At 44.3% G+C, this 15093-nt stretch overlaps 64 non-coding genes across 64 annotated transcripts; all 64 read right to left on the bottom strand.

The window, feature by feature from the left end:
- Positions 1–110: 110 nt before the first annotated feature.
- Positions 111–229, bottom strand: LOC144397536 (5S ribosomal RNA). Its single transcript, XR_013459682.1, has one exon. It is a non-coding gene; the product is annotated as a 5S ribosomal RNA (ribosomal RNA).
- A 117-nt stretch (positions 230–346) lies between these two features.
- LOC144404201 (5S ribosomal RNA) lies at positions 347–465 on the bottom strand. Its single transcript, XR_013466141.1, has one exon. It is a non-coding gene; the product is annotated as a 5S ribosomal RNA (ribosomal RNA).
- Positions 466–582: 117 nt separating this feature from the next.
- Positions 583–701, bottom strand: LOC144404200 (5S ribosomal RNA). The gene has a single exon (XR_013466140.1). It is a non-coding gene; the product is annotated as a 5S ribosomal RNA (ribosomal RNA).
- Positions 702–817: 116 nt separating this feature from the next.
- LOC144399067 (5S ribosomal RNA) lies at positions 818–936 on the bottom strand. The gene has a single exon (XR_013461212.1). It is a non-coding gene; the product is annotated as a 5S ribosomal RNA (ribosomal RNA).
- A 117-nt stretch (positions 937–1053) lies between these two features.
- Positions 1054–1172, bottom strand: LOC144404198 (5S ribosomal RNA). Its single transcript, XR_013466138.1, has one exon. It is a non-coding gene; the product is annotated as a 5S ribosomal RNA (ribosomal RNA).
- A 116-nt stretch (positions 1173–1288) lies between these two features.
- On the bottom strand, positions 1289–1407 carry LOC144404197 (5S ribosomal RNA). Its single transcript, XR_013466137.1, has one exon. It is a non-coding gene; the product is annotated as a 5S ribosomal RNA (ribosomal RNA).
- A 117-nt stretch (positions 1408–1524) lies between these two features.
- On the bottom strand, positions 1525–1643 carry LOC144404196 (5S ribosomal RNA). Its single transcript, XR_013466136.1, has one exon. It is a non-coding gene; the product is annotated as a 5S ribosomal RNA (ribosomal RNA).
- Positions 1644–1759: 116 nt separating this feature from the next.
- On the bottom strand, positions 1760–1878 carry LOC144399596 (5S ribosomal RNA). The gene has a single exon (XR_013461742.1). It is a non-coding gene; the product is annotated as a 5S ribosomal RNA (ribosomal RNA).
- Positions 1879–1994: 116 nt separating this feature from the next.
- Positions 1995–2113, bottom strand: LOC144404195 (5S ribosomal RNA). Its single transcript, XR_013466135.1, has one exon. It is a non-coding gene; the product is annotated as a 5S ribosomal RNA (ribosomal RNA).
- Positions 2114–2230: 117 nt separating this feature from the next.
- Positions 2231–2349, bottom strand: LOC144404194 (5S ribosomal RNA). The gene has a single exon (XR_013466134.1). It is a non-coding gene; the product is annotated as a 5S ribosomal RNA (ribosomal RNA).
- Positions 2350–2466: 117 nt separating this feature from the next.
- Positions 2467–2585, bottom strand: LOC144404193 (5S ribosomal RNA). Its single transcript, XR_013466133.1, has one exon. It is a non-coding gene; the product is annotated as a 5S ribosomal RNA (ribosomal RNA).
- Positions 2586–2701: 116 nt separating this feature from the next.
- LOC144404192 (5S ribosomal RNA) lies at positions 2702–2820 on the bottom strand. Its single transcript, XR_013466132.1, has one exon. It is a non-coding gene; the product is annotated as a 5S ribosomal RNA (ribosomal RNA).
- Positions 2821–2936: 116 nt separating this feature from the next.
- Positions 2937–3055, bottom strand: LOC144404191 (5S ribosomal RNA). The gene has a single exon (XR_013466131.1). It is a non-coding gene; the product is annotated as a 5S ribosomal RNA (ribosomal RNA).
- A 117-nt stretch (positions 3056–3172) lies between these two features.
- LOC144404190 (5S ribosomal RNA) lies at positions 3173–3291 on the bottom strand. Its single transcript, XR_013466130.1, has one exon. It is a non-coding gene; the product is annotated as a 5S ribosomal RNA (ribosomal RNA).
- A 116-nt stretch (positions 3292–3407) lies between these two features.
- On the bottom strand, positions 3408–3526 carry LOC144404189 (5S ribosomal RNA). Its single transcript, XR_013466129.1, has one exon. It is a non-coding gene; the product is annotated as a 5S ribosomal RNA (ribosomal RNA).
- A 117-nt stretch (positions 3527–3643) lies between these two features.
- LOC144404187 (5S ribosomal RNA) lies at positions 3644–3762 on the bottom strand. Its single transcript, XR_013466127.1, has one exon. It is a non-coding gene; the product is annotated as a 5S ribosomal RNA (ribosomal RNA).
- Positions 3763–3878: 116 nt separating this feature from the next.
- On the bottom strand, positions 3879–3997 carry LOC144404186 (5S ribosomal RNA). The gene has a single exon (XR_013466126.1). It is a non-coding gene; the product is annotated as a 5S ribosomal RNA (ribosomal RNA).
- Positions 3998–4113: 116 nt separating this feature from the next.
- On the bottom strand, positions 4114–4232 carry LOC144397320 (5S ribosomal RNA). Its single transcript, XR_013459466.1, has one exon. It is a non-coding gene; the product is annotated as a 5S ribosomal RNA (ribosomal RNA).
- Positions 4233–4349: 117 nt separating this feature from the next.
- On the bottom strand, positions 4350–4468 carry LOC144404185 (5S ribosomal RNA). Its single transcript, XR_013466125.1, has one exon. It is a non-coding gene; the product is annotated as a 5S ribosomal RNA (ribosomal RNA).
- A 117-nt stretch (positions 4469–4585) lies between these two features.
- Positions 4586–4704, bottom strand: LOC144404184 (5S ribosomal RNA). The gene has a single exon (XR_013466124.1). It is a non-coding gene; the product is annotated as a 5S ribosomal RNA (ribosomal RNA).
- Positions 4705–4820: 116 nt separating this feature from the next.
- Positions 4821–4939, bottom strand: LOC144404183 (5S ribosomal RNA). Its single transcript, XR_013466123.1, has one exon. It is a non-coding gene; the product is annotated as a 5S ribosomal RNA (ribosomal RNA).
- Positions 4940–5056: 117 nt separating this feature from the next.
- LOC144404182 (5S ribosomal RNA) lies at positions 5057–5175 on the bottom strand. Its single transcript, XR_013466122.1, has one exon. It is a non-coding gene; the product is annotated as a 5S ribosomal RNA (ribosomal RNA).
- A 116-nt stretch (positions 5176–5291) lies between these two features.
- LOC144404181 (5S ribosomal RNA) lies at positions 5292–5410 on the bottom strand. Its single transcript, XR_013466121.1, has one exon. It is a non-coding gene; the product is annotated as a 5S ribosomal RNA (ribosomal RNA).
- A 117-nt stretch (positions 5411–5527) lies between these two features.
- LOC144404180 (5S ribosomal RNA) lies at positions 5528–5646 on the bottom strand. Its single transcript, XR_013466120.1, has one exon. It is a non-coding gene; the product is annotated as a 5S ribosomal RNA (ribosomal RNA).
- Positions 5647–5763: 117 nt separating this feature from the next.
- Positions 5764–5882, bottom strand: LOC144404179 (5S ribosomal RNA). Its single transcript, XR_013466119.1, has one exon. It is a non-coding gene; the product is annotated as a 5S ribosomal RNA (ribosomal RNA).
- A 116-nt stretch (positions 5883–5998) lies between these two features.
- Positions 5999–6117, bottom strand: LOC144404178 (5S ribosomal RNA). The gene has a single exon (XR_013466118.1). It is a non-coding gene; the product is annotated as a 5S ribosomal RNA (ribosomal RNA).
- Positions 6118–6233: 116 nt separating this feature from the next.
- Positions 6234–6352, bottom strand: LOC144397319 (5S ribosomal RNA). Its single transcript, XR_013459465.1, has one exon. It is a non-coding gene; the product is annotated as a 5S ribosomal RNA (ribosomal RNA).
- A 117-nt stretch (positions 6353–6469) lies between these two features.
- LOC144404176 (5S ribosomal RNA) lies at positions 6470–6588 on the bottom strand. The gene has a single exon (XR_013466116.1). It is a non-coding gene; the product is annotated as a 5S ribosomal RNA (ribosomal RNA).
- A 117-nt stretch (positions 6589–6705) lies between these two features.
- LOC144404175 (5S ribosomal RNA) lies at positions 6706–6824 on the bottom strand. The gene has a single exon (XR_013466115.1). It is a non-coding gene; the product is annotated as a 5S ribosomal RNA (ribosomal RNA).
- A 117-nt stretch (positions 6825–6941) lies between these two features.
- Positions 6942–7060, bottom strand: LOC144404174 (5S ribosomal RNA). The gene has a single exon (XR_013466114.1). It is a non-coding gene; the product is annotated as a 5S ribosomal RNA (ribosomal RNA).
- Positions 7061–7177: 117 nt separating this feature from the next.
- On the bottom strand, positions 7178–7296 carry LOC144404173 (5S ribosomal RNA). Its single transcript, XR_013466113.1, has one exon. It is a non-coding gene; the product is annotated as a 5S ribosomal RNA (ribosomal RNA).
- A 116-nt stretch (positions 7297–7412) lies between these two features.
- LOC144404172 (5S ribosomal RNA) lies at positions 7413–7531 on the bottom strand. Its single transcript, XR_013466112.1, has one exon. It is a non-coding gene; the product is annotated as a 5S ribosomal RNA (ribosomal RNA).
- Positions 7532–7647: 116 nt separating this feature from the next.
- Positions 7648–7766, bottom strand: LOC144404171 (5S ribosomal RNA). Its single transcript, XR_013466111.1, has one exon. It is a non-coding gene; the product is annotated as a 5S ribosomal RNA (ribosomal RNA).
- Positions 7767–7883: 117 nt separating this feature from the next.
- Positions 7884–8002, bottom strand: LOC144398538 (5S ribosomal RNA). Its single transcript, XR_013460685.1, has one exon. It is a non-coding gene; the product is annotated as a 5S ribosomal RNA (ribosomal RNA).
- Positions 8003–8118: 116 nt separating this feature from the next.
- Positions 8119–8237, bottom strand: LOC144397064 (5S ribosomal RNA). The gene has a single exon (XR_013459209.1). It is a non-coding gene; the product is annotated as a 5S ribosomal RNA (ribosomal RNA).
- Positions 8238–8353: 116 nt separating this feature from the next.
- On the bottom strand, positions 8354–8472 carry LOC144404170 (5S ribosomal RNA). Its single transcript, XR_013466110.1, has one exon. It is a non-coding gene; the product is annotated as a 5S ribosomal RNA (ribosomal RNA).
- A 116-nt stretch (positions 8473–8588) lies between these two features.
- LOC144404169 (5S ribosomal RNA) lies at positions 8589–8707 on the bottom strand. The gene has a single exon (XR_013466109.1). It is a non-coding gene; the product is annotated as a 5S ribosomal RNA (ribosomal RNA).
- A 117-nt stretch (positions 8708–8824) lies between these two features.
- On the bottom strand, positions 8825–8943 carry LOC144404168 (5S ribosomal RNA). Its single transcript, XR_013466108.1, has one exon. It is a non-coding gene; the product is annotated as a 5S ribosomal RNA (ribosomal RNA).
- Positions 8944–9060: 117 nt separating this feature from the next.
- Positions 9061–9179, bottom strand: LOC144398461 (5S ribosomal RNA). The gene has a single exon (XR_013460608.1). It is a non-coding gene; the product is annotated as a 5S ribosomal RNA (ribosomal RNA).
- Positions 9180–9296: 117 nt separating this feature from the next.
- LOC144404167 (5S ribosomal RNA) lies at positions 9297–9415 on the bottom strand. The gene has a single exon (XR_013466107.1). It is a non-coding gene; the product is annotated as a 5S ribosomal RNA (ribosomal RNA).
- Positions 9416–9532: 117 nt separating this feature from the next.
- LOC144404165 (5S ribosomal RNA) lies at positions 9533–9651 on the bottom strand. Its single transcript, XR_013466105.1, has one exon. It is a non-coding gene; the product is annotated as a 5S ribosomal RNA (ribosomal RNA).
- Positions 9652–9768: 117 nt separating this feature from the next.
- On the bottom strand, positions 9769–9887 carry LOC144404164 (5S ribosomal RNA). Its single transcript, XR_013466104.1, has one exon. It is a non-coding gene; the product is annotated as a 5S ribosomal RNA (ribosomal RNA).
- A 116-nt stretch (positions 9888–10003) lies between these two features.
- Positions 10004–10122, bottom strand: LOC144404163 (5S ribosomal RNA). The gene has a single exon (XR_013466103.1). It is a non-coding gene; the product is annotated as a 5S ribosomal RNA (ribosomal RNA).
- A 116-nt stretch (positions 10123–10238) lies between these two features.
- Positions 10239–10357, bottom strand: LOC144399390 (5S ribosomal RNA). Its single transcript, XR_013461535.1, has one exon. It is a non-coding gene; the product is annotated as a 5S ribosomal RNA (ribosomal RNA).
- A 117-nt stretch (positions 10358–10474) lies between these two features.
- Positions 10475–10593, bottom strand: LOC144404162 (5S ribosomal RNA). The gene has a single exon (XR_013466102.1). It is a non-coding gene; the product is annotated as a 5S ribosomal RNA (ribosomal RNA).
- Positions 10594–10710: 117 nt separating this feature from the next.
- On the bottom strand, positions 10711–10829 carry LOC144404161 (5S ribosomal RNA). The gene has a single exon (XR_013466101.1). It is a non-coding gene; the product is annotated as a 5S ribosomal RNA (ribosomal RNA).
- A 116-nt stretch (positions 10830–10945) lies between these two features.
- LOC144404160 (5S ribosomal RNA) lies at positions 10946–11064 on the bottom strand. The gene has a single exon (XR_013466100.1). It is a non-coding gene; the product is annotated as a 5S ribosomal RNA (ribosomal RNA).
- Positions 11065–11181: 117 nt separating this feature from the next.
- Positions 11182–11300, bottom strand: LOC144404159 (5S ribosomal RNA). Its single transcript, XR_013466099.1, has one exon. It is a non-coding gene; the product is annotated as a 5S ribosomal RNA (ribosomal RNA).
- A 117-nt stretch (positions 11301–11417) lies between these two features.
- On the bottom strand, positions 11418–11536 carry LOC144398460 (5S ribosomal RNA). The gene has a single exon (XR_013460607.1). It is a non-coding gene; the product is annotated as a 5S ribosomal RNA (ribosomal RNA).
- A 117-nt stretch (positions 11537–11653) lies between these two features.
- LOC144404158 (5S ribosomal RNA) lies at positions 11654–11772 on the bottom strand. The gene has a single exon (XR_013466098.1). It is a non-coding gene; the product is annotated as a 5S ribosomal RNA (ribosomal RNA).
- A 117-nt stretch (positions 11773–11889) lies between these two features.
- Positions 11890–12008, bottom strand: LOC144404157 (5S ribosomal RNA). Its single transcript, XR_013466097.1, has one exon. It is a non-coding gene; the product is annotated as a 5S ribosomal RNA (ribosomal RNA).
- A 117-nt stretch (positions 12009–12125) lies between these two features.
- Positions 12126–12244, bottom strand: LOC144404156 (5S ribosomal RNA). The gene has a single exon (XR_013466096.1). It is a non-coding gene; the product is annotated as a 5S ribosomal RNA (ribosomal RNA).
- A 116-nt stretch (positions 12245–12360) lies between these two features.
- Positions 12361–12479, bottom strand: LOC144404154 (5S ribosomal RNA). The gene has a single exon (XR_013466094.1). It is a non-coding gene; the product is annotated as a 5S ribosomal RNA (ribosomal RNA).
- Positions 12480–12595: 116 nt separating this feature from the next.
- Positions 12596–12714, bottom strand: LOC144397318 (5S ribosomal RNA). The gene has a single exon (XR_013459463.1). It is a non-coding gene; the product is annotated as a 5S ribosomal RNA (ribosomal RNA).
- A 117-nt stretch (positions 12715–12831) lies between these two features.
- Positions 12832–12950, bottom strand: LOC144404153 (5S ribosomal RNA). The gene has a single exon (XR_013466093.1). It is a non-coding gene; the product is annotated as a 5S ribosomal RNA (ribosomal RNA).
- Positions 12951–13067: 117 nt separating this feature from the next.
- On the bottom strand, positions 13068–13186 carry LOC144404152 (5S ribosomal RNA). Its single transcript, XR_013466092.1, has one exon. It is a non-coding gene; the product is annotated as a 5S ribosomal RNA (ribosomal RNA).
- Positions 13187–13302: 116 nt separating this feature from the next.
- LOC144397317 (5S ribosomal RNA) lies at positions 13303–13421 on the bottom strand. The gene has a single exon (XR_013459462.1). It is a non-coding gene; the product is annotated as a 5S ribosomal RNA (ribosomal RNA).
- Positions 13422–13538: 117 nt separating this feature from the next.
- LOC144404151 (5S ribosomal RNA) lies at positions 13539–13657 on the bottom strand. Its single transcript, XR_013466091.1, has one exon. It is a non-coding gene; the product is annotated as a 5S ribosomal RNA (ribosomal RNA).
- A 116-nt stretch (positions 13658–13773) lies between these two features.
- LOC144404150 (5S ribosomal RNA) lies at positions 13774–13892 on the bottom strand. Its single transcript, XR_013466090.1, has one exon. It is a non-coding gene; the product is annotated as a 5S ribosomal RNA (ribosomal RNA).
- A 117-nt stretch (positions 13893–14009) lies between these two features.
- LOC144404149 (5S ribosomal RNA) lies at positions 14010–14128 on the bottom strand. Its single transcript, XR_013466089.1, has one exon. It is a non-coding gene; the product is annotated as a 5S ribosomal RNA (ribosomal RNA).
- Positions 14129–14245: 117 nt separating this feature from the next.
- LOC144404148 (5S ribosomal RNA) lies at positions 14246–14364 on the bottom strand. The gene has a single exon (XR_013466088.1). It is a non-coding gene; the product is annotated as a 5S ribosomal RNA (ribosomal RNA).
- Positions 14365–14480: 116 nt separating this feature from the next.
- Positions 14481–14599, bottom strand: LOC144398525 (5S ribosomal RNA). Its single transcript, XR_013460672.1, has one exon. It is a non-coding gene; the product is annotated as a 5S ribosomal RNA (ribosomal RNA).
- A 117-nt stretch (positions 14600–14716) lies between these two features.
- LOC144404147 (5S ribosomal RNA) lies at positions 14717–14835 on the bottom strand. The gene has a single exon (XR_013466087.1). It is a non-coding gene; the product is annotated as a 5S ribosomal RNA (ribosomal RNA).
- A 117-nt stretch (positions 14836–14952) lies between these two features.
- On the bottom strand, positions 14953–15071 carry LOC144404146 (5S ribosomal RNA). Its single transcript, XR_013466086.1, has one exon. It is a non-coding gene; the product is annotated as a 5S ribosomal RNA (ribosomal RNA).
- Between the last annotated feature and the right edge of the window lie 22 nt (positions 15072–15093).

The following is a 15093-nucleotide window of genomic DNA, read 5'->3' as shown; positions in this document are numbered from 1 at the left end:
TGTCCTCTTCCTAATCTTTTAAAATGTGTCAAAGGTTTTGGAGTTTTGATAATGAAAAAGGAGTCACTTTCTAATGCCTTCTCGATTTCTTCCAGAGAGAGAAATGAAAAAGCTTACGGCACCTGGGATTCCTAGGCGGTCTTCCATCCAAGTACTAACCAGGCCCTACTCTGCTTAGCTTCTGAGATCAGACGAGATCAGGCGGAGCCAGAGAGGTATGGCCGTAAGCAACTGTATGTCCTCTTCCTAATATTTTAAAATGTGTCAAAGGTTTTGGAGTTTTGATAATGAAAAAGGATTCACTTTCTAATGCCTTCTCAATTTCTTCCAGAGAGAGAAATGAAAAAGCTTACGGCACCTGGGATTCCCAGGCGGTCTTCCATCCAAGTACTAACCAGGCCCTACTCTGCTTAGCTTCTGAGATCAGACGAGATCAGGCGGAGCCAGAGAGGTATGGCCGTAAGCAACTGTATGTCCTCTTCCTAATATTTTAAAATGTGTCAAAGGTTTTGGAGTTTTGATAATGAAAAAGGATTCACTTTCTAATGCCTTCTCAATTTCTTCCAGAGAGAGAAATGAAAAAGCTTACGGCACCTGGGATTCCCAGGCGGTCTTCCATCCAAGTACTAACCAGGCCCTACTCTGCTTAGCTTCTGAGATCAGACGAGATCAGGCGGAGCCAGAGAGGTATGGCCGTAAGCAACTGTATGTCCTCTACCTAATCTTTTAAAATGTGTCAAAGGTTTTGTAGTTTTGACAATTAAATGGAGTCACTTTCTAAGGCCTTCTCTGTGTCTTTTACAGATAGAATTGAAAAAGCTTACGGCACCTGGGATTCCCAGGCGGTCTTCCATCCAAGTACTAACAAGGCCCTACTCTGCTTAGCTTCTGAGATCAGACGAGATCAGGCGGAGCCAGAGAGGTATGGCCGTAAGCAACTGTATGTCCTCTTCCTAATATTTTAAAATGTGTCAAAGGTTTTGGAGTTTTGATAATGAAAAAGGATTCACTTTCTAATGCCTTCTCAATTTCTTCCAGAGAGAGAAATGAAAAAGCTTACGGCACCTGGGATTCCCAGGCGGTCTTCCATCCAAGTACTAACCAGGCCCTACTCTGCTTAGCTTCTGAGATCAGACGAGATCAGGCGGAGCCAGAGAGGTATGGCCGTAAGCAACTGTATGTCCTCTACCTAATCTTTTAAAATGTGTCAAAGGTTTTGTAGTTTTGACAATGAAATGGAGTCACTTTCTAAGGCCTTCTCTGTGTCTTTTACAGATAGAAATGAAAAAGCTTACGGCACCTGGGATTCCCAGGCGGTCTTCCATCCAAGTACTAACCAGGCCCTACTCTGCTTAGCTTCTGAGATCAGACGAGATCAGGCGGAGCCAGAGAGGTATGGCCGTAAGCAACTGTATGTCCTCTTCCTAATATTTTAAAATGTGTCAAAGGTTTTGGAGTTTTGATAATGAAAAAGGATTCACTTTCTAATGCCTTCTCAATTTCTTCCAGAGAGAGAAATGAAAAAGCTTACGGCACCTGGGATTCCCAGGCGGTCTTCCATCCAAGTACTAACCAGGCCCTACTCTGCTTAGCTTCTGAGATCAGACGAGATCAGGCGGAGCCAGAGAGGTATGGCCGTAAGCAACTGTATGTCCTCTACCTAATCTTTTAAAACGTGTCAAAGGTTTTGTAGTTTTGACAATTAAATGGAGTCACTTTCTAAGGCCTTCTCTGTGTCTTTTACAGATAGAATTGAAAAAGCTTACGGCACCTGGGATTCCCAGGCGGTCTTCCATCCAAGTACTAACCAGGCCCTACTCTGCTTAGCTTCTGAGATGAGACGAGATCAGGCGGAGCCAGAGAGGTATGGCCGTAAGCAACTGTATGTCCTCTACCTAATCTTTTAAAATGTGTCAAAGGTTTTGTAGTTTTGACAATTAAATGGAGTCACTTTCTAAGGCCTTCTCTGTGTCTTTTACAAATAGAATTGAAAAAGCTTACGGCACCTGGGATTCCCAGGCGGTCTTCCATCCAAGTACTAACCAGGCCCTACTCTGCTTAGCTTCTGAGATCAGACGAGATCAGGCGGAGCCAGAGAGGTATGGCCGTAAGCAACTGTATGTCCTCTTCCTAATCTTTTAAAATGTGTCAAAGGTTTTGGAGTTTTGATAATGAAAAAGGAGTCACTTTCTAATGCCTTCTCGATTTCTTCCAGAGAGAGAAATGAAAAAGCTTACGGCACCTGGGATTCCCAGGCGGTCTTCCATCCAAGTACTAACCAGGCCCTACTCTGCTTAGCTTCTGAGATCAGACGAGATCAGGCGGAGCCAGAGAGGTATGGCCGTAAGCAACTGTATGTCCTCTTCCTAATCTTTTAAAATGTGTCAAAGGTTTTGGAGTTTTGATAATGAAAAAGGAGTCACTTTCTAATGCCTTCTCGATTTCTTCCAGAGAGAGAAATGAAAAAGCTTACGGCACCTGGGATTCCCAGGCGGTCTTCCATCCAAGTACTAACCAGGCCCTACTCTGCTTAGCTTCTGAGATCAGACGAGATCAGGCGGAGCCAGAGAGGTATGGCCGTAAGCAACTGTATGTCCTCTACCTAATCTTTTAAAATGTGTCAAAGGTTTTGTAGTTTTGACAATTAAATGGAGTCACTTTCTAAGGCCTTCTCTGTGTCTTTTACAGATAGAATTGAAAAAGCTTACGGCACCTGGGATTCCCAGGCGGTCTTCCATCCAAGTACTAACCAGGCCCTACTCTGCTTAGCTTCTGAGATCAGACGAGATCAGGCGGAGCCAGAGAGGTATGGCCGTAAGCAACTGTATGTCCTCTACCTAATCTTTTAAAATGTGTCAAAGGTTTTGTAGTTTTGACAATTAAATGGAGTCACTTTCTAAGGCCTTCTCTGTGTCTTTTACAGATAGAATTGAAAAAGCTTACGGCACCTGGGATTCCCAGGCGGTCTTCCATCCAAGTACTAACCAGGCCCTACTCTGCTTAGCTTCTGAGATCAGACGAGATCAGGCGGAGCCAGAGAGGTATGGCCGTAAGCAACTGTATGTCCTCTTCCTAATCTTTTAAAATGTGTCAAAGGTTTTGGAGTTTTGATAATGAAAAAGGAGTCACTTTCTAATGCCTTCTCGATTTCTTCCAGAGAGAGAAATGAAAAAGCTTACGGCACCTGGGATTCCCAGGCGGTCTTCCATCCAAGTACTAACCAGGCCCTACTCTGCTTAGCTTCTGAGATCAGACGAGATCAGGCGGAGCCAGAGAGGTATGGCCGTAAGCAACTGTATGTCCTCTTCCTAATCTTTTAAAACGTGTCAAAGGTTTTGTAGTTTTGACAATTAAATGGAGTCACTTTCTAAGGCCTTCTCTGTGTCTTTTACAGATAGAAATGAAAAAGCTTACGGCACCTGGGATTCCCAGGCGGTCTTCCATCCAAGTACTAACCAGGCCCTACTCTGCTTAGCTTCTGAGATCAGACGAGATCAGGCGGAGCCAGAGAGGTATGGCCGTAAGCAACTGTATGTCCTCTTCCTAATATTTTAAAATGTGTCAAAGGTTTTGGAGTTTTGATAATGAAAAAGGATTCACTTTCTAATGCCTTCTCAATTTCTTCCAGAGAGAGAAATGAAAAAGCTTACGGCACCTGGGATTCCCAGGCGGTCTTCCATCCAAGTACTAACCAGGCCCTACTCTGCTTAGCTTCTGAGATCAGACGAGATCAGGCGGAGCCAGAGAGGTATGGCCGTAAGCAACTGTATGTCCTCTACCTAATCTTTTAAAATGTGTCAAAGGTTTTGTAGTTTTGACAATTAAATGGAGTCACTTTCTAAGGCCTTCTCTGTGTCTTTTACAGATAGAATTGAAAAAGCTTACGGCACCTGGGATTCCCAGGCGGTCTTCCATCCAAGTACTAACCAGGCCCTACTCTGCTTAGCTTCTGAGATCAGACGAGATCAGGCGGAGCCAGAGAGGTATGGCCGTAAGCAACTGTATGTCCTCTTCCTAATCTTTTAAAACGTGTCAAAGGTTTTGTAGTTTTGACAACGAAATGGAGTCACTTTCTAAGGCCTTCTCTGTGTCTTTTACAGATAGAAATGAAAAAGCTTACGGCACCTGGGATTCCCAGGCGGTCTTCCATCCAAGTACTAACCAGGCCCTACTCTGCTTAGCTTCTGAGATCAGACGAGATCAGGCGGAGCAAGAGAGGTATGGCCGTAAGCAACTGTATGTCCTCTTCCTAATCTTTTAAAATGTGTCAAAGGTTTTGGAGTTTTGATAATGAAAAAGGAGTCACTTTCTAATGCCTTCTCGATTTCTTCCAGAGAGAGAAATGAAAAAGCTTACGGCACCTGGGATTCCCAGGCGGTCTTCCATCCAAGTACTAACCAGGCCCTACTCTGCTTAGCTTCTGAGATCAGACGAGATCAGGCGGAGCCAGAGAGGTATGGCCGTAAGCAACTGTATGTCCTCTTCCTAATATTTTAAAATGTGTCAAAGGTTTTGGAGTTTTGATAATGAAAAAGGATTCACTTTCTAATGCCTTCTCAATTTCTTCCAGAGAGAGAAATGAAAAAGCTTACGGCACCTGGGATTCCCAGGCGGTCTTCCATCCAAGTACTAACCAGGCCCTACTCTGCTTAGCTTCTGAGATCAGACGAGATCAGGCGGAGCCAGAGAGGTATGGCCGTAAGCAACTGTATGTCCTCTACCTAATCTTTTAAAATGTGTCAAAGGTTTTGTAGTTTTGACAATGAAATGGAGTCACTTTCTAAGGCCTTTTCTGTGTCTTTTACAGATAGAAATGAAAAAGCTTACGGCACCTGGGATTCCCAGGCGGTCTTCCATCCAAGTACTAACCAGGCCCTACTCTGCTTAGCTTCTGAGATCAGACGAGATCAGGCGGAGCCAGAGAGGTATGGCCGTAAGCAACTGTATGTCCTCTTCCTAATATTTTAAAATGTGTCAAAGGTTTTGGAGTTTTGATAATGAAAAAGGAGTCACTTTCTAATGCCTTCTCAATTTCTTCCTGAGAGAGAAATGAAAAAGCTTACGGCACCTGGGATTCCCAGGCGGTCTTCCATCCAAGTACTAACCAGGCCCTACTCTGCTTAGCTTCTGAGATCAGACGAGATCAGGCGGAGCCAGAGAGGTATGGCCGTAAGCAACTGTATGTCCTCTACCTAATCTTTTAAAATGTGTCAAAGGTTTTGTAGTTTTGACAATTAAATGGAGTCACTTTCTAAGGCCTTCTCTGTGTCTTTTACAGATAGAATTGAAAAAGCTTACGGCACCTGGGATTCCCAGGCGGTCTTCCATCCAAGTACTAACCAGGCCCTACTCTGCTTAGCTTCTGAGATCAGACGAGATCAGGCGGAGCCAGAGAGGTATGGCCGTAAGCAACTGTATGTCCTCTTCCTAATCTTTTAAAATGTGTCAAAGGTTTTGGAGTTTTGATAATGAAAAAGGAGTCACTTTCTAATGCCTTCTCGATTTCTTCCAGAGAGAGAAATGAAAAAGCTTACGGCACCTGGGATTCCCAGGCGGTCTTCCATCCAAGTACTAACCAGGCCCTACTCTGCTTAGCTTCTGAGATCAGACGAGATCAGGCGGAGCCAGAGAGGTATGGCCGTAAGCAACTGTATGTCCTCTTCCTAATATTTTAAAATGTGTCAAAGGTTTTGGAGTTTTGATAATGAAAAAGGATTCACTTTCTAATGCCTTCTCAATTTCTTCCAGAGAGAGAAATGAAAAAGCTTACGGCACCTGGGATTCCCAGGCGGTCTTCCATCCAAGTACTAACCAGGCCCTACTCTGCTTAGCTTCTGAGATCAGACGAGATCAGGCGGAGCCAGAGAGGTATGGCCGTAAGCAACTGTATGTCCTCTTCCTAATATTTTAAAATGTGTCAAAGGTTTTGTAGTTTTGACAATGAAATGGAGTCACTTTCTAAGGCCTTCTCTGTGTCTTTTACAGATAGAAATGAAAAAGCTTACGGCACCTGGGATTCCCAGGCGGTCTTCCATCCAAGTACTAACCAGGCCCTACTCTGCTTAGCTTCTGAGATCAGACGAGATCAGGCGGAGCCAGAGAGGTATGGCCGTAAGCAACTGTATGTCCTCTTCCTAATCTTTTAAAATGTGTCAAAGGTTTTGTAGTTTTGACAATTAAATGGAGTCACTTTCTAAGGCCTTCTCTGTGTCTTTTACAGATAGAATTGAAAAAGCTTACGGCACCTGGGATTCCCAGGCGGTCTTCCATCCAAGTACTAACCAGGCCCTACTCTGCTTAGCTTCTGAGATCAGACGAGATCAGGCGGAGCAAGAGAGGTATGGCCGTAAGCAACTGTATGTCCTCTTCCTAATCTTTTAAAATGTGTCAAAGGTTTTGGAGTTTTGATAATGAAAAAGGAGTCACTTTCTAATGCCTTCTCGATTTCTTCCAGAGAGAGAAATGAAAAAGCTTACGGCACCTGGGATTCCCAGGCGGTCTTCCATCCAAGTACTAACCAGGCCCTACTCTGCTTAGCTTCTGAGATCAGACGAGATCAGGCGGAGCCAGAGAGGTATGGCCGTAAGCAACTGTATGTCCTCTTCCTAATATTTTAAAATGTGTCAAAGGTTTTGGAGTTTTGATAATGAAAAAGGATTCACTTTCTAATGCCTTCTCAATTTCTTCCAGAGAGAGAAATGAAAAAGCTTACGGCACCTGGGATTCCCAGGCGGTCTTCCATCCAAGTACTAACCAGGCCCTACTCTGCTTAGCTTCTGAGATCAGACGAGATCAGGCGGAGCCAGAGAGGTATGGCCGTAAGCAACTGTATGTCCTCTACCTAATCTTTTAAAATGTGTCAAAGGTTTTGTAGTTTTGACAATGAAAAAGGATTCACTTTCTAAGGCCTTCTCTGTGTCTTTTACAAATAGAATTGAAAAAGCTTACGGCACCTGGGATTCCCAGGCGGTCTTCCATCCAAGTACTAACCAGGCCCTACTCTGCTTAGCTTCTGAGATCAGACGAGATCAGGCGGAGCCAGAGAGGTATGGCCGTAAGCAACTGTATGTCCTCTTCCTAATCTTTTAAAATGTGTCAAAGGTTTTGGAGTTTTGATAATGAAAAAGGATTCACTTTCTAATGCCTTCTCAATTTCTTCCAGAGAGAGAAATGAAAAAGCTTACGGCACCTGGGATTCCCAGGCGGTCTTCCATCCAAGTACTAACCAGGCCCTACTCTGCTTAGCTTCTGAGATCAGACGAGATCAGGCGGAGCCAGAGAGGTATGGCCGTAAGCAACTGTATGTCCTCTACCTAATCTTTTAAAATGTGTCAAAGGTTTTGTAGTTTTGACAATTAAATGAAGTCACTTTCTAAGGCCTTCTCTGTGTCTTTTACAGATAGAATTGAAAAAGCTTACGGCACCTGGGATTCCCAGGCGGTCTTCCATCCAAGTACTAACCAGGCCCTACTCTGCTTAGCTTCTGAGATCAGACGAGATCAGGCGGAGCCAGAGAGGTATGGCCGTAAGCAACTGTATGTCCTCTTCCTAATCTTTTAAAACTTGTCAAAGGTTTTGTAGTTTTGACAATGAAATGGAGTCACTTTCTAAGGCCTTCTCTGTGTCTTTTACAGATAGAAATGAAAAAGCTTACGGCACCTGGGATTCCCAGGCGGTCTTCCATCCAAGTACTAACCAGGCCCTACTCTGCTTAGCTTCTGAGATCAGACGAGATCAGGCGGAGCCAGAGAGGTATGGCCGTAAGCAACTGTATGTCCTCTTCCTAATCTTTTAAAATGTGTCAAAGGTTTTGGAGTTTTGATAATGAAAAAGGAGTCACTTTCTAATGCCTTCTCGATTTCTTCCAGAGAGAGAAATGAAAAAGCTTACGGCACCTGGGATTCCCAGGCGGTCTTCCATCCAAGTACTAACCAGGCCCTACTCTGCTTAGCTTCTGAGATCAGACGAGATCAGGCTGAGCCAGAGAGGTATGGCCGTAAGCAACTGTATGTCCTCTTCCTAATCTTTTAAAATGTGTCAAAGGTTTTGTAGTTTTGACAATTAAATGGAGTCACTTTCTAAGGCCTTCTCTGTGTCTTTTACAGATAGAATTGAAAAAGCTTACGGCACCTGGGATTCCCAGGCGGTCTTCCATCCAAGTACTAACCAGGCCCTACTCTGCTTAGCTTCTGAGATCAGACGAGATCAGGCGGAGCCAGAGAGGTATAGCCGTAAGCAACTGTATGTCCTCTACCTAATCTTTTAAAATGTGTCAAAGGTTTTGTAGTTTTGACAATTAAATGGAGTCACTTTCTAAGGCCTTCTCTGTGTCTTTTACAGATAGAATTGAAAAAGCTTACGGCACCTGGGATTCCCAGGCGGTCTTCCATCCAAGTACTAACCAGGCCCTACTCTGCTTAGCTTCTGAGATCAGACGAGATCAGGCGGAGCCAGAGAGGTATGGCCGTAAGCAACTGTATGTCCTCTTCCTAATCTTTTAAAACTTGTCAAAGGTTTTGTAGTTTTGACAATGAAATGGAGTCACTTTCTAAGGCCTTCTCTGTGTCTTTTACAGATAGAAATGAAAAAGCTTACGGCACCTGGGATTCCCAGGCGGTCTTCCATCCAAGTACTAACCAGGCCCTACTCTGCTTAGCTTCTGAGATCAGACGAGATCAGGCGGAGCCAGAGAGGTATGGCCGTAAGCAACTGTATGTCCTCTTCCTAATCTTTTAAAATGTGTCAAAGGTTTTGGAGTTTTGATAATGAAAAAGGAGTCACTTTCTAATGCCTTCTCGATTTCTTCCAGAGAGAGAAATGAAAAAGCTTACGGCACCTGGGATTCCCAGGCGGTCTTCCATCCAAGTACTAACCAGGCCCTACTCTGCTTAGCTTCTGAGATCAGACGAGATCAGGCGGAGCCAGAGAGGTATGGCCGTAAGCAACTGTATGTCCTCTTCCTAATATTTTAAAATGTGTCAAAGGTTTTGGAGTTTTGATAATGAAAAAGGATTCACTTTCTAAGGCCTTCTCTGTGTCTTTTACAAATAGAATTGAAAAAGCTTACGGCACCTGGGATTCCCAGGCGGTCTTCCATCCATGTACTAACCAGGCCCTACTCTGCTTAGCTTCTGAGATCAGACGAGATCAGGCGGAGCCAGAGAGGTATGGCCGTAAGCAACTGTATGTCCTCTTCCTAATCTTTTAAAATGTGTCAAAGGTTTTGGAGTTTTGATAATGAAAAAGGAGTCACTTTCTAATGCCTTCTCGATTTCTTCCAGAGAGAGAAATGAAAAAGCTTACGGCACCTGGGATTCCCAGGCGGTCTTCCATCCAAGTACTAACCAGGCCCTACTCTGCTTAGCTTCTGAGATCAGACGAGATCAGGCGGAGCCAGAGAGGTATGGCCGTAAGCAACTGTATGTCCTCTTCCTAATCTTTTAAAATGTGTCAAAGGTTTTGGAGTTTTGATAATGAAAAAGGAGTCACTTTCTAATGCCTTCTCGATTTCTTCCAGAGAGAGAAATGAAAAAGCTTACGGCACCTGGGATTCCCAGGCGGTCTTCCATCCAAGTACTAACCAGGCCCTACTCTGCTTAGCTTCTGAGATCAGACGAGATCAGGCGGAGCCAGAGAGGTATGGCCGTAAGCAACTGTATGTCCTCTTCCTAATCTTTTAAAATGTGTCAAAGGTTTTGGAGTTTTGATAATGAAGAAGGATTCACTTTCTAATGCCTTCTCAATTTCTTCCAGAGAGAGAAATGAAAAAGCTTACGGCACCTGGGATTCCCAGGCGGTCTTCCATCCAAGTACTAACCAGGCCCTACTCTGCTTAGCTTCTGAGATCAGACGAGATCAGGCGGAGCCAGAGAGGTATGGCCGTAAGCAACTGTATGTCCTCTACCTAATCTTTTAAAATGTGTCAAAGGTTTTGTAGTTTTGACAATTAAATGGATTCACTTTCTAAGGCCTTCTCTGTGTCTTTTACAGATAGAATTGAAAAAGCTTACGGCACCTGGGATTCCCAGGCGGTCTTCCATCCAAGTACTAACCAGGCCCTACTCTGCTTAGCTTCTGAGATCAGACGAGATCAGGCGGAGCCAGAGAGGTATGGCCGTAAGCAACTGTATGTCCTCTTCCTAATCTTTTAAAACGTGTCAAAGGTTTTGTAGTTTTGACAATGAAATGGAGTCACTTTCTAAGGCCTTCTCTGTGTCTTTTACAGATAGAAATGAAAAAGCTTACGGCACCTGGGATTCCCAGGCGGTCTTCCATCCAAGTACTAACCAGGGCCTACTCTGCTTAGCTTCTGAGATCAGACGAGATCAGGCGGAGCAAGAGAGGTATGGCCGTAAGCAACTGTATGTCCTCTTCCTAATCTTTTAAAATGTGTCAAAGGTTTTGGAGTTTTGATAATGAAAAAGGAGTCACTTTCTAATGCCTTCTCGATTTCTTCCAGAGAGAGAAATGAAAAAGCTTACGGCACCTGGGATTCCCAGGCGGTCTTCCATCCAAGTACTAACCAGGCCCTACTCTGCTTAGCTTCTGAGATCAGACGAGATCAGGCGGAGCCAGAGAGGTATGGCCGTAAGCAACTGTATGTCCTCTTCCTAATCTTTTAAAATGTGTCAAAGGTTTTGGAGTTTTGATAATGAAAAAGGATTCACTTTCTAATGCCTTCTCAATTTCTTCCAGAGAGAGAAATGAAAAAGCTTACGGCACCTGGGATTCCCAGGCGGTCTTCCATCCAAGTACTAACCAGGCCCTACTCTGCTTAGCTTCTGAGATCAGACGAGATCAGGCGGAGCCAGAGAGGTATGGCCGTAAGCAACTGTATGTCCTCTTCCTAATCTTTTAAAATGTGTCAAAGGTTTTGTAGTTTTGACAATGAAATGGAGTCACTTTCTAAGGCCTTCTCTGTGTCTTTTACAGATAGAAATGAAAAAGCTTACGGCACCTGGGATTCCCAGGCGGTCTTCCATCCAAGTACTAACCAGGCCCTACTCTGCTTAGCTTCTGAGATCAGACGAGATCAGGCGGAGCCAGAGAGGTATGGCCGTAAGCAACTGTATGTCCTCTTCCTAATCTTTTAAAATGTGTCAAAGGTTTTGGAGTTTTGATAATGAAAAAGGAGTCACTTTCTAATGCCTTCTCGATTTCTTCCAGAGAGAGAAATGAAAAAGCTTACGGCACCTGGGATTCCCAGGCGGTCTTCCATCCAAGTACTAACCAGGCCCTACTCTGCTTAGCTTCTGAGATCAGACGAGATCAGGCGGAGCCAGAGAGGTATGGCCGTAAGCAACTGTATGTCCTCTTCCTAATATTTTAAAATGTGTCAAAGGTTTTGGAGTTTTGATAATGAAAAAGGATTCACTTTCTAAGGCCTTCTCTGTGTCTTTTACAAATAGAATTGAAAAAGCTTACGGCACCTGGGATTCCCAGGCGGTCTTCCATCCATGTACTAACCAGGCCCTACTCTGCTTAGCTTCTGAGATCAGACGAGATCAGGCGGAGCCAGAGAGGTATGGCCGTAAGCAACTGTATGTCCTCTTCCTAATCTTTTAAAATGTGTCAAAGGTTTTGGAGTTTTGATAATGAAAAAGGAGTCACTTTCTAATGCCTTCTCGATTTCTTCCAGAGAGAGAAATGAAAAAGCTTACGGCACCTGGGATTCCCAGGCGGTCTTCCATCCAAGTACTAACCAGGCCCTACTCTGCTTAGCTTCTGAGATCAGACGAGATCAGGCGGAGCCAGAGAGGTATGGCCGTAAGCAACTGTATGTCCTCTTCCTAATCTTTTAAAATGTGTCAAAGGTTTTGGAGTTTTGATAATGAAAAAGGAGTCACTTTCTAATGCCTTCTCGATTTCTTCCAGAGAGAGAAATGAAAAAGCTTACGGCACCTGGGATTCCCAGGCGGTCTTCCATCCAAGTACTAACCAGGCCCTACTCTGCTTAGCTTCTGAGATCAGACGAGATCAGGCGGAGCCAGAGAGGTATGGCCGTAAGCAACTGTATGTCCTCTTCCTAATCTTTTAAAATGTGTCAAAGGTTTTGGAGTTTTGATAATGAAAAAGGATTCACTTTCTAATGCCTTCTCAATTTCTTCCAGAGAGAGAAATGAAAAAGCTTACGGCACCTGGGATTCCCAGGCGGTCTTCCATCCAAGTACTAACCAGGCCCTACTCTGCTTAGCTTCTGAGATCAGACGAGATCAGGCGGAGCCAGAGAGGTATGGCCGTAAGCAACTGTATGTCCTCTACCTAATCTTTTAAAATGTGTCAAAGGTTTTGTAGTTTTGACAATTAAATGGAGTCACTTTCTAAGGCCTTCTCTGTGTCTTTTACAGATAGAATTGAAAAAGCTTACGGCACCTGGGATTCCCAGGCGGTCTTCCATCCAAGTACTAACCAGGCCCTACTCTGCTTAGCTTCTGAGATCAGACGAGATCAGGCGGAGCCAGAGAGGTATGGCCGTAAGCAACTGTATGTCCTCTTCCTAATCTTTTAAAACGTGTCAAAGGTTTTGTAGTTTTGACAATGAAATGGAGTCACTTTCTAAGGCCTTCTCTGTGTCTTTTACAGATAGAAATGAAAAAGCTTACGGCACCTGGGATTCCCAGGCGGTCTTCCATCCAAGTACTAACCAGGCCCTACTCTGCTTAGCTTCTGAGATCAGACGAGATCAGGCGGAGCAAGAGAGGTATGGCCGTAAGCAACTGTATGTCCTCTTCCTAATCTTTTAAAATGTGTCAAAGGTTTTGGAGTTTTGATAATGAAAAAGGAGTCACTTTCTAATGCCTTCTCGATTTCTTCCAGAGAGAGAAATGAAAAAGCTTACGGCACCTGGGATTCCCAGGCGGTCTTCCATCCAAGTACTAACCAGGCCCTACTCTGCTTAGCTTCTGAGATCAGACGAGATCAGGCGGAGCCAGAGAGGTATGGCCGTAAGCAACTGTATGTCCTCTTCCTAATATTTTAAAATGTGTCAAAGGTTTTGGAGTTTTGATAATGAAAAAGGATTCACTTTCTAATGCCTTCTCAATTTCTTCCAGAGAGAGAAATGAAAAAGCTTACGGCACCTGGGATTCCCAGGCGGTCTTCCATCCAAGTACTAACCAGGCCCTACTCTGCTTAGCTTCTGAGATCAGACGAGATCAGGCGGAGCCAGAGAGGTATGGCCGTAAGCAACTGTATGTCCTCTACCTAATCTTTTAAAATGTGTCAAAGGTTTTGTAGTTTTGACAATGAAATGGAGTCACTTTCTAAGGCCTTCTCTGTGTCTTTTACAGATAGAAATGAAAAAGCTTACGGCACCTGGGATTCCCAGGCGGTCTTCCATCCAAGTACTAACCAGGCCCTACTCTGCTTAGCTTCTGAGATCAGACGAGATCAGGCGGAGCAAGAGAGGTATGGCCGTAAGCAACTGTATGTCCTCTTCCTAATCTTTTAAAATGTGTCAAAGGTTTTGGAGTTTTGATAATGAAAAAGGAGTCACTTTCTAATGCCTTCTCGATTTCTTCCAGAGAGAGAAATGAAAAAGCTTACGGCACCTGGGATTCCCAGGCGGTCTTCCATCCAAGTACTAACCAGGCCCTACTCTGCTTAGCTTCTGAGATCAGACGAGATCAGGCGGAGCCAGAGAGGTATGGCCGTAAGCAACTGTATGTCCTCTACCTAATCTTTTAAAATGTGTCAAAGGTTTTGTAGTTTTGACAATGAAATGGAGTCACTTTCTAAGGCCTTCTCTGTGTCTTTTACAGATAGAAATGAAAAAGCTTACGGCACCTGGGATTCCCAGGCGGTCTTCCATCCAAGTACTAACCAGGCCCTACTCTGCTTAGCTTCTGAGATCAGACGAGATCAGGCGGAGCCAGAGAGGTATGGCCGTAAGCAACTGTATGTCCTCTTCCTAATATTTTAAAATGTGTCAAAGGTTTTGGAGTTTTGATCATGAAAAAGGATTCACTTTCTAATGCCTTCTCAATTTCTTCCAGAGAGAGAAATGAAAAAGCTTACGGCACCTGGGATTCCCAGGCGGTCTTCCATCCAAGTACTAACCAGGCCCTACTCTGCTTAGCTTCTGAGATCAGACGAGATCAGGCGGAGCCAGAGAGGTATGGCCGTAAGCAACTGTATGTCCTCTTCCTAATCTTTTAAAATGTGTCAAAGGTTTTGGAGTTTTGATAATGAAAAAGGATTCACTTTCTAATGCCTTCTCAATTTCTTCCAGAGAGAGAAATGAAAAAGCTTACGGCACCTGGGATTCCCAGGCGGTCTTCCATCCAAGTACTAACCAGGCCCTACTCTGCTTAGCTTCTGAGATCAGACGAGATCAGGCGGAGCCAGAGAGGTATGGCCGTAAGCAACTGTATGTCCTCTACCTAATCTTTTAAAATGTGTCAAAGGTTTTGTAGTTTTGACAATTAAATGGAGTCACTTTCTAAGGCCTTCTCTGTGTCTTTTACAGATAGAATTGAAAAAGCTTACGGCACCTGGGATTCCCAGGCGGTCTTCCATCCAAGTACTAACCAGGCCCTACTCTGCTTAGCTTCTGAGATCAGACAAGATCAGGCGGAGCCAGAGAGGTATGGCCGTAAGCAACTGTATGTCCTCTTCCTAATCTTTTAAAATGTGTCAAAGGTTTTGGAGTTTTGATAATGAAAAAGGAGTCACTTTCTAATGCCTTCTCGATTTCTTCCAGAGAGAGAAATGAAAAAGCTTACGGCACCTGGGATTCCCAGGCGGTCTTCCATCCAAGTACTAACCAGGCCCTACTCTGCTTAGCTTCTGAGATCAGACGAGATCAGGCGGAGCCAGAGAGGTATGGCCGTAAGCAACTGTATGTCCTCTTCCTAATCTTTTAAAATGTGTCAAAGGTTTTGGAGTTTTGATAATGAAAAAGGATTCACTTTCTAATGCCTTCTCAATTTCTTCCAGAGAGAGAAATGAAAAAGCTTACGGCACCTGGGATTCCCAGGCGGTCTTCCATCCAAGTACTAACCAGGCCCTACTCTGCTTAGCTTCTGAGATCAGACGAGATCAGGCGGAGCCAGAGAGGTATGGCCGTAAGCAACTGTATGTCCTCTTCCTAAT

Source organism: Gasterosteus aculeatus, chromosome 2 (genome assembly GCF_964276395.1).
Source record: "Gasterosteus aculeatus chromosome 2, fGasAcu3.hap1.1, whole genome shotgun sequence".
NCBI classification, from domain to species: domain Eukaryota; kingdom Metazoa; phylum Chordata; class Actinopteri; order Perciformes; family Gasterosteidae; genus Gasterosteus; species Gasterosteus aculeatus.
Note: the sequence above shows the minus strand (reverse complement) of the source record. Positions and strands in the feature narration are given on the sequence as shown.